Below are 7,408 nucleotides of genomic sequence, written 5' to 3'. Positions count from 1 at the left end.
TTATCCAAATATATCCTATTGCCCATCCTTCTCTCCAGCCGGAAGTGCCATATTCCGGTCAATAAGTGATTGCACTTTTCTGTYTAATGCAACGATCCCTACCAACTGTGCGTGAAGTGCTCTGAGGCCTTGCAAAAAGTGCGACAGAGATCAATAAAATCATAATACTATATCTCCAATTCAGAGAGTAAGTAACATTTCTAGATGGTAAAGAGCTTGGATTTCCAAACACGCTGCCTGTGGAAGTCATTTACATTCAAGCAGAGCACAGAGCAGAGAGGGAGATCAATAAAAATGCAGCGAGGCAGACAGAGAAATGTCATCACCTCAGGAAGAGGCAGGCCGGAAACTGTGACACAAGCCAGAATGGACCAGGCATATGTTTGTTTTCTATGAGGGTTACAACCACAAGGAACGTACCTATYTTGAATTCAGTCATTCCCTGTATTCCTTAACAGTAAAAAGGAAGCAAAGATGACTGCATGGTCAAAACTAGYCAAAAGCCAGAGAGCTAACATCCCACCACCAGTGTTACGTGGTACCACCTTTGATACATCAAGGTCCTCATCTCCTCCCACGCGTAGGGTGGGGAATAGCATTCAAGTATGAAAGATGACAAGCTGACATTCACATCTGTGTAGCGTTCACACACAAAAAGGGGGTAAAGCAGTAGTATAACAAGAACAGTTGCAGGACAGGTGCATTATTAGGGAAAAGAAACACTGACACTGCCCCGAGCATGGGAATTCACACTGCCCCTTGTCAAGAACGGGGTTGGAAAATGGCTGCAGATTAGGGAGGCTGCAGAGCACCTCCATCCTCAGCATGGTATGGGAGTCAGAAATCTGAAGTTCCAGAGTGCAATGTTACACCTTCATCCAGTGTTTGCTGAGGATTTTGCTCCATTTTACAGTCCCCCGGTGCACAGCATTACCATAAGACAAAGGGCAGCCTGCATGCAAAGCATCTTAAGGTTACAGGTTCGGTAGCAACTGCCACAAGTCACTACCACCTGTAGCACTGGAAATCCCCCAGTCACCTGTCCTTCCACACCACATTCAAATCCAGATACCACCACCCTCACTCCTTGTGCTCCCCCTTCTCTTCCTTGGAAAGGGCTTTCTTTTTCATCAAATTGTATTTGGAAGTCAGCACTGATGACCTAACTTCAGCATTAACCAGAAGTCAAGCAGCTCTGCTGTATGTATACCAAAAACATAACTTCCAATCAACGTTCAATTCAGGAACAAAACCACCTAGGATCCCACTGTCTGTAAAATACAATAAGCAAAGGCTCCTCACCCTGACAGTCTATTTCAGGCCTCATTTGCTACAAGTTTTATGAGATGTTAATCAACTATTGAAGAATACCACATCTTTCACTGCAGGAGTAGTGGTTTCTGCTCTCTAAATTACACCACTGGGTTACCACACGTCACAGTTAATGAGCCCAGTCTGCCCGTTTGCATCTCCTTCGCATTTATTGCTTAAAAATATTTTAACAATTTGAAAACATCTCTTCCCCCTGCCCTCCATTCTTCATTTGGGAGCATAGAGATGAGGGGATTCATTTGCCTGCAAACTGGCTTGGACAGCATGGAAAGTCAGGGCAATGTATTTGGCTCCCTTAAAAATAAATAAATAAATAAATAAGGGGGGCAACCATGGGAACTGCCTCTTACAGAGGTGTTTGTGAGAACTTTTAACACAAGGAAAATAAGTGCAGTTACCAGACCTGTTAAGCCTAGGGAGACAAGGAGGAATGCAGAAGTTTGAGAAACAAGGCACCTCCCATCACAAGAGCACAATGCAGGTCTTGCACTGACAGCCAGGTGGTAAACGGAGAAACCCCCAAAGCTGGCTTTCTTCAAGCACTTTAAGGAATAACTACTGATTTAAAGGGTGTGGTACAGAAAATGCTCTAGTTCCTCCCTTYGCACCTGAAGTAGATTTATCCCTAGCTTGCTTCTTGGCAACCAGAATTAAAAATAGCCAGCCTGGATTAGCTGCAAAATAGAGAAAGTGGGGGRAAAAAAAGTATTACAGCAGAGAAGAGGTAGAGACTGAAGGAGAGAGGTCTAGGTTCAATGAGTTATCTAGAGCATGTAAGGAAATAATCACTGAAGCAAAAATGCAAGAAGCTGCTGAAGACAGGAATGATAAATTATTTTTTAAACACACTRGAGGGAAGAGGCCACTGCAACATTTTTAATGATCTTAAACAGGAGCCAAAATTAACTTCTTGCTGGTATTCACTGTCTGGGGCAAACATATCCAAAATAAGCATGCCATGAAAATGCATGGGTTGAATGCTGCTGTACAGTGACAGCAGCTATGGTGAAGCCTAAAGATCTTAAACCTAATGATTTATCCACTGCACTAGAGCCAGCCCCCTGAACAGCTCTACCATGCTGTCAGGGAAGTTGCAGTCCTGCTAGCTCTTAYATATTTTACTCCTGGAATCAGCCCAGTCACAAGAGAATTTTCTGTTGTATTCAGTGGTTTCRTTTTGGTTTGTGGGTTTTTGTTTAAAGGTTGTTGGGGTTTTYTGTTCTCTTAAAAATTATGTAGGTTCACAAGTTACTAGAGGCATCTAAAACTCGCATCTTTCAGAAGAGGRAAAAAAACCAGAAGTCTTTGGACTTAATATGAAGAGTAGCTTCACAGAATGGCTTGAGAAATGCACGTTACCTGAACCTGTCTTGCATAGAGAGATTGCCTAGACCAAGATACCTACTCCTGACACATTAAGTCTGCAGTCTAGATAAGAGTTTCTCTGTACATAGAATTAATCCAGAAAGATTTGTCCTGAATCGTTGGCTTGACCAGCCTACGTATAGGTAGAGAAGTCAGACCAGAAACTAGCTTTGCTGGCCAAGTATAGATAATGGTCAATTCAGTGGACCTGCATGAATAGAAGCCACAACAGGGCACTGCTGGGACTATCTAAAGCAATTACTTAGCAGGGAGGTTGTTTACACTAACATGCATGGTTTCTAGYACTCAGGACTTCAAATTCCACTAACACTTACCAGGCTGCAATTCCCCAAGTGGTGGCAGGAAACAACAGCACGTAGCTTAAGGGACTTGTTCAAGATCAAAGYAGGACACCCTCCGACCCAGGTACAGACCACCAGATTCACTTAAGCCTCCAAGATAGCTCCTCACACAGCTTTCAAACAAGCACAAAGTTGAAAACTCATTGCCTGAGCACCATCTTATTCTCAGAAGCATTTCAGATCATCAGGCTCACCCATCAGAGAGCAGGTACATAATGCAACAGACTTGCTTCATCTACCTACCAAAGAAAGATAGACTTGGCCCAYAAGACACATTTTTGGTGCCTTATCCAGTCCAGGGTGAAATATTTCAGCAAACAAGGCTCTGCCATTTCTCTAGGGAGACGGGTTTCACAATAAAGTTCAGTCTGGCAGGAAGTGCCCAACATGCAGCCTGGATTTCCCTTATCTTGCTAGGACCAGCCTAAGGATTTTAGAGACTCAGAGTCCAAATTGTAGGTGGGGTGAAAGATATCACAACCCCAGGGAATAAGGCAGGGTTTCAACTGATGAAAGCCACTGCTCTAAAGGCAGAGATATGCAGAGACAGGTTGTTGGGAGAGCCCCAGCTTTCATCAGTTTTTAATATTAAAGAGGTGGAAGAGCAGCTCTGTAAAGAATCAAGACAGACAAAATGCATCAGGTCCATGAGAGCTACATCACACTCACGAGGTGCACAGCAGAGCAGCGCTACCCTTGCACAGGGCAGTTTGACAGTATGTGCTCCGTAGGTCTGACGTGAAACCAATTGCATGTACGTAGCTGTTACTTTTCCACTTTTCACAAGTCAGGTATCTGGAAAAATAAGCAGTTGACACAGAATGTGTGCGTATATGTGTATTTTACAGAGGACCTGGGATTTCATCATGTTACCTAAAGCAYCTGGAAAACCTGTAACTAGCTGGTAGGTTGGAGAAGCTTTTTCAGCAGTCAGAGCTAGGCCCTGTACTCTCTGCTGCTTCAAGATGATGCTATCTTACTACTCACACAATTATATCTTACAATTGCAGGTCTGAAATGGCCATGTAGCTTGTGAAGAACAAGCCAGAATGGATATATTTTTAAATCAGAGTAAAAAGCCTGCCTTGTTATCAATACAACCTGTAACATCTCACTATTCTTATGTTGCCAGGTTCGTTAGCTTGCATAAACGCATCTTCATCAATCTTCATAAAGCTGGCTGAGATTACACCCAGCATCACTGTTAAACTTAACAATTGCAGCAGCTGTTTAGGGCTAACCATAAAAGCCACTTAGTGGTTGCAACCAGTGCGGAAAGTGGCTCCTGTCCCAACAGGACAGAGACAGCAAATCACACATGCTCACTGCTTTCGGCATCAGTAAAACTCTTTGGGAAATTAAGCATTAGTCACTATTCAGACAACCATCAGCAGTTCAGGCCCCGAGTAGTCTTCCTCTCCTCCTCTGACCCCTCAGTGCTCCCACTAGCAAGATACGGTACCCTGGTAGCATCTCAAAGTACTCAGAAGCAGGGAGCTCTCGGAGAAAAAGAGCTGGTACCCAAATGACACACATTTAACCTACCCTACTACATCTACTCATCCACCTTTTACTCAGTTGCAAGCTAGGAAGCTCTGGGCTCTCGGCCAACTGGCTGCACCTCCTCTCTTGCAAAGCTGTGGGTTACAGGAGACTATGGCATTTCTACTCCTCTTATTAGGATAGTTAATGACCTAGTTTAAGCTATGAAGAGTATACCCAGGAATTACAGTTACAGGCACCTCAGATGAAGTTAACAATAAATCACATGAATTCAGCTGCAAGCATTTCTCAGGCACTCTTAAATCAGCAACACAAATTCTACCTGAAGGACAGCAAGTTTGTTCCCTCCCCTCTTTTTAGGCCACTGACTAGACTTGATGTCTTGCTAGCAGCCTTCTTTGAAAAGCTCCTTTGAACCCATCTTCAGCTTCTTTGGAAGAGAGCTGCATGAAGACATATGGCTCACAGACAGGCTAAACCTCGTCTTGTCTTGATCTGCAGCGGGAAGAATACAGTAACTAAAGATTTCAGTGGGAAGTACCTCATCAGCAGCTCCATAAGCATCAGAACAAAGGGCCTCAACATACGCCTTTCCTCCCAAGGGAAGAGTACCGAAATTCTGTCCCATGGGTATTAACATAACTCAAGTCATTGAGATTAACATTAGACAGTGATTCAAATTTGAGAGCCATCCCAGGTACTGACGGAATTAGGTGCTCTGCCATCAGCAATTCAAACTCTAGCACAGAGGTAGATTAATTCAAATGTCAGGCAGGGAAGACAGCTCCTGATCAGCTGAGTGCATGCACTGGCTAAGACAGGCAGAAAGAAATCGCTGCCTTTGGTGCCGATGAACAAGGATCTGCGAAATCCCTGTGGGCATGGGAGATGTCTACGCTTCCCCTTGAACGGGCGACGGGGGACACCACGAGCCCCTTCTCTCACACCCACCTGAAGCGAGGGGGAAGAAATAAGTAGCTTCTCACTCAGAAAACAAGACCAAGTGCCAGTCATGGAAAAATACTCAGCAACAGAAGTACAAGAGGCATTTATCAACCAATGTAAGATCAGATCCTGCAGGCATAAGCCCAGCTAGAGCCAACATCTCACATCCAAAGAATAATTCACATCCGTGAGCACCAAATACAAAGCACTGACAGGCTCCTCCACCCTCCCCAAAGTCAGCAGCGAGACAGTTTTCAGAAACAAGATGATTGAATTTTGAGAGTGTTGGTTCCCCCTAGCACCAAAGAAATTAGCTYTCAACATCACTGCAAATGAAGGCAACAGATTTTCAGCAAGGTGCAATCACACTGTTTTAATGATCATGTGGTATATTAACACTCCGCCGCAGCTACTGCCTGGGCACACGCTTCATGGAGGAGATCAGTCAACGATCCACRGAAAGCAGCAGAAACGACACCACCGGGTACAAGGGTCTGGTGGGCCAGACGTGCCAAAGCACAGCATCACACTACATTTACTGCTGGTCCAAACAGTCAGAGGCACACCCTGACCCAACCACCTGCTGCTCTCAGGTGCTTGAGAGCTAGCATAAAGCTCCCCAAATTTTATTAATTTTTTCTCTCTCTCTCTCTCTCTATATATATATATTTAAAGCCCACCCAGCTGCATGTGCCAGGTGAGGTACTGGAGCACAGCAGCTGTGGGTTTATCTGTAGAGGTCATCCAAGGGTTGATTAAACTGGTATCACAAAGGAAAAGGGAAGGAAAAAAAAATCCCATCCTGCAGTTTTTGCAGCCCAAGAATGCAGGTCTCGGAAAGCAGCAGAGCAGCGCACAGCAGAGAGAAAAAACAACCAGCGGCTCGCAACCCGCCGCACACGTGAAATAAATAAAACCCATTCCAGCACAAACACCGCAACTCAGCCCTTTCTCACACACCCGCATGCCCTCCAATACCGGTGCTGCCCCCCGCCCCGCAGCCCACCTCCCCGGCCCCTGGCAGCAGCCCCGATCCTCGCCCAGGCCCTTCCCCGGCACCGCTGCCAGCGCATCCCGCTCCCGCATCCACACCCACCCGGACGCCACCCGTCCCCCCCCACGCACCCTTCACCCGGCCGCACCTTGGGGGGGGGGGAAGGGGGGATCCAGCCCCTCCAAAACCCTCCAGTGCACCCATAGGGGGCAGGGTGTGTGTGTGCAGGGGGGATCCAGTCCCTCCATCCCCCCCCCCGTGCACCCATGGGGTGTAGGGGGAGGGATCCAGGCTCTCCAACCCCCCCCTTCCCTAGTGCACCTAGAGGGTCAGGGTTGGGGTGTGGGGGGGAAATCCAGCCCCTCCAAAACCTCCYAGTTCACCCACGGTGGGCAGGGTGGGGATCCAACCCCTCCATGGCCCCCCAGTACACCCATGGGGGGCAGGGCAGGAGGACGACCCAGCCCCTCCACAGCCCCCCCCAGCACCCATGGGGGGCAGGGTGGGGACGCAGCCCTCCCTCCTTCCCCCCCCCAGTGCACTCACAGGGAGGAGGATGTGGGGGAATGCAGCACCTCTGCAACCCCCCCCCAGCACCCCCAGAGCGAGCCGGGTGTACACTCAGCCCCTCCAACAAAAACCCAAAAAGCAGGGTGGGGTTGGGGGGCAGCCCCCCCCCCCACAATTTCCACGTACCCGCAGGGAGCCAGGTGGGTGGACGCACCCCCCCCACCTCGCCGATGTACCCACGGGGCTCAGGACACCCCCCAACACCTCCACGGGGATCAAGGCGGGGCTCACACCCAGCCCCCCCATATCCAGCACAGGGGCGCTGCCCCCCAACCCCATGCACCGTGTGGGGGAAGGGTGTGGGGGGGAGGCAGAGAAGGGCAAGGAGAGGAAACCC

Source organism: Rhea americana, unplaced genomic scaffold (genome assembly GCF_003343005.1).
Source record: "Rhea americana isolate MKP2758 unplaced genomic scaffold, rheAme1 scaffold_483, whole genome shotgun sequence".
Classification (NCBI taxonomy): domain Eukaryota; kingdom Metazoa; phylum Chordata; class Aves; order Rheiformes; family Rheidae; genus Rhea; species Rhea americana.
Note: the sequence above shows the minus strand (reverse complement) of the source record.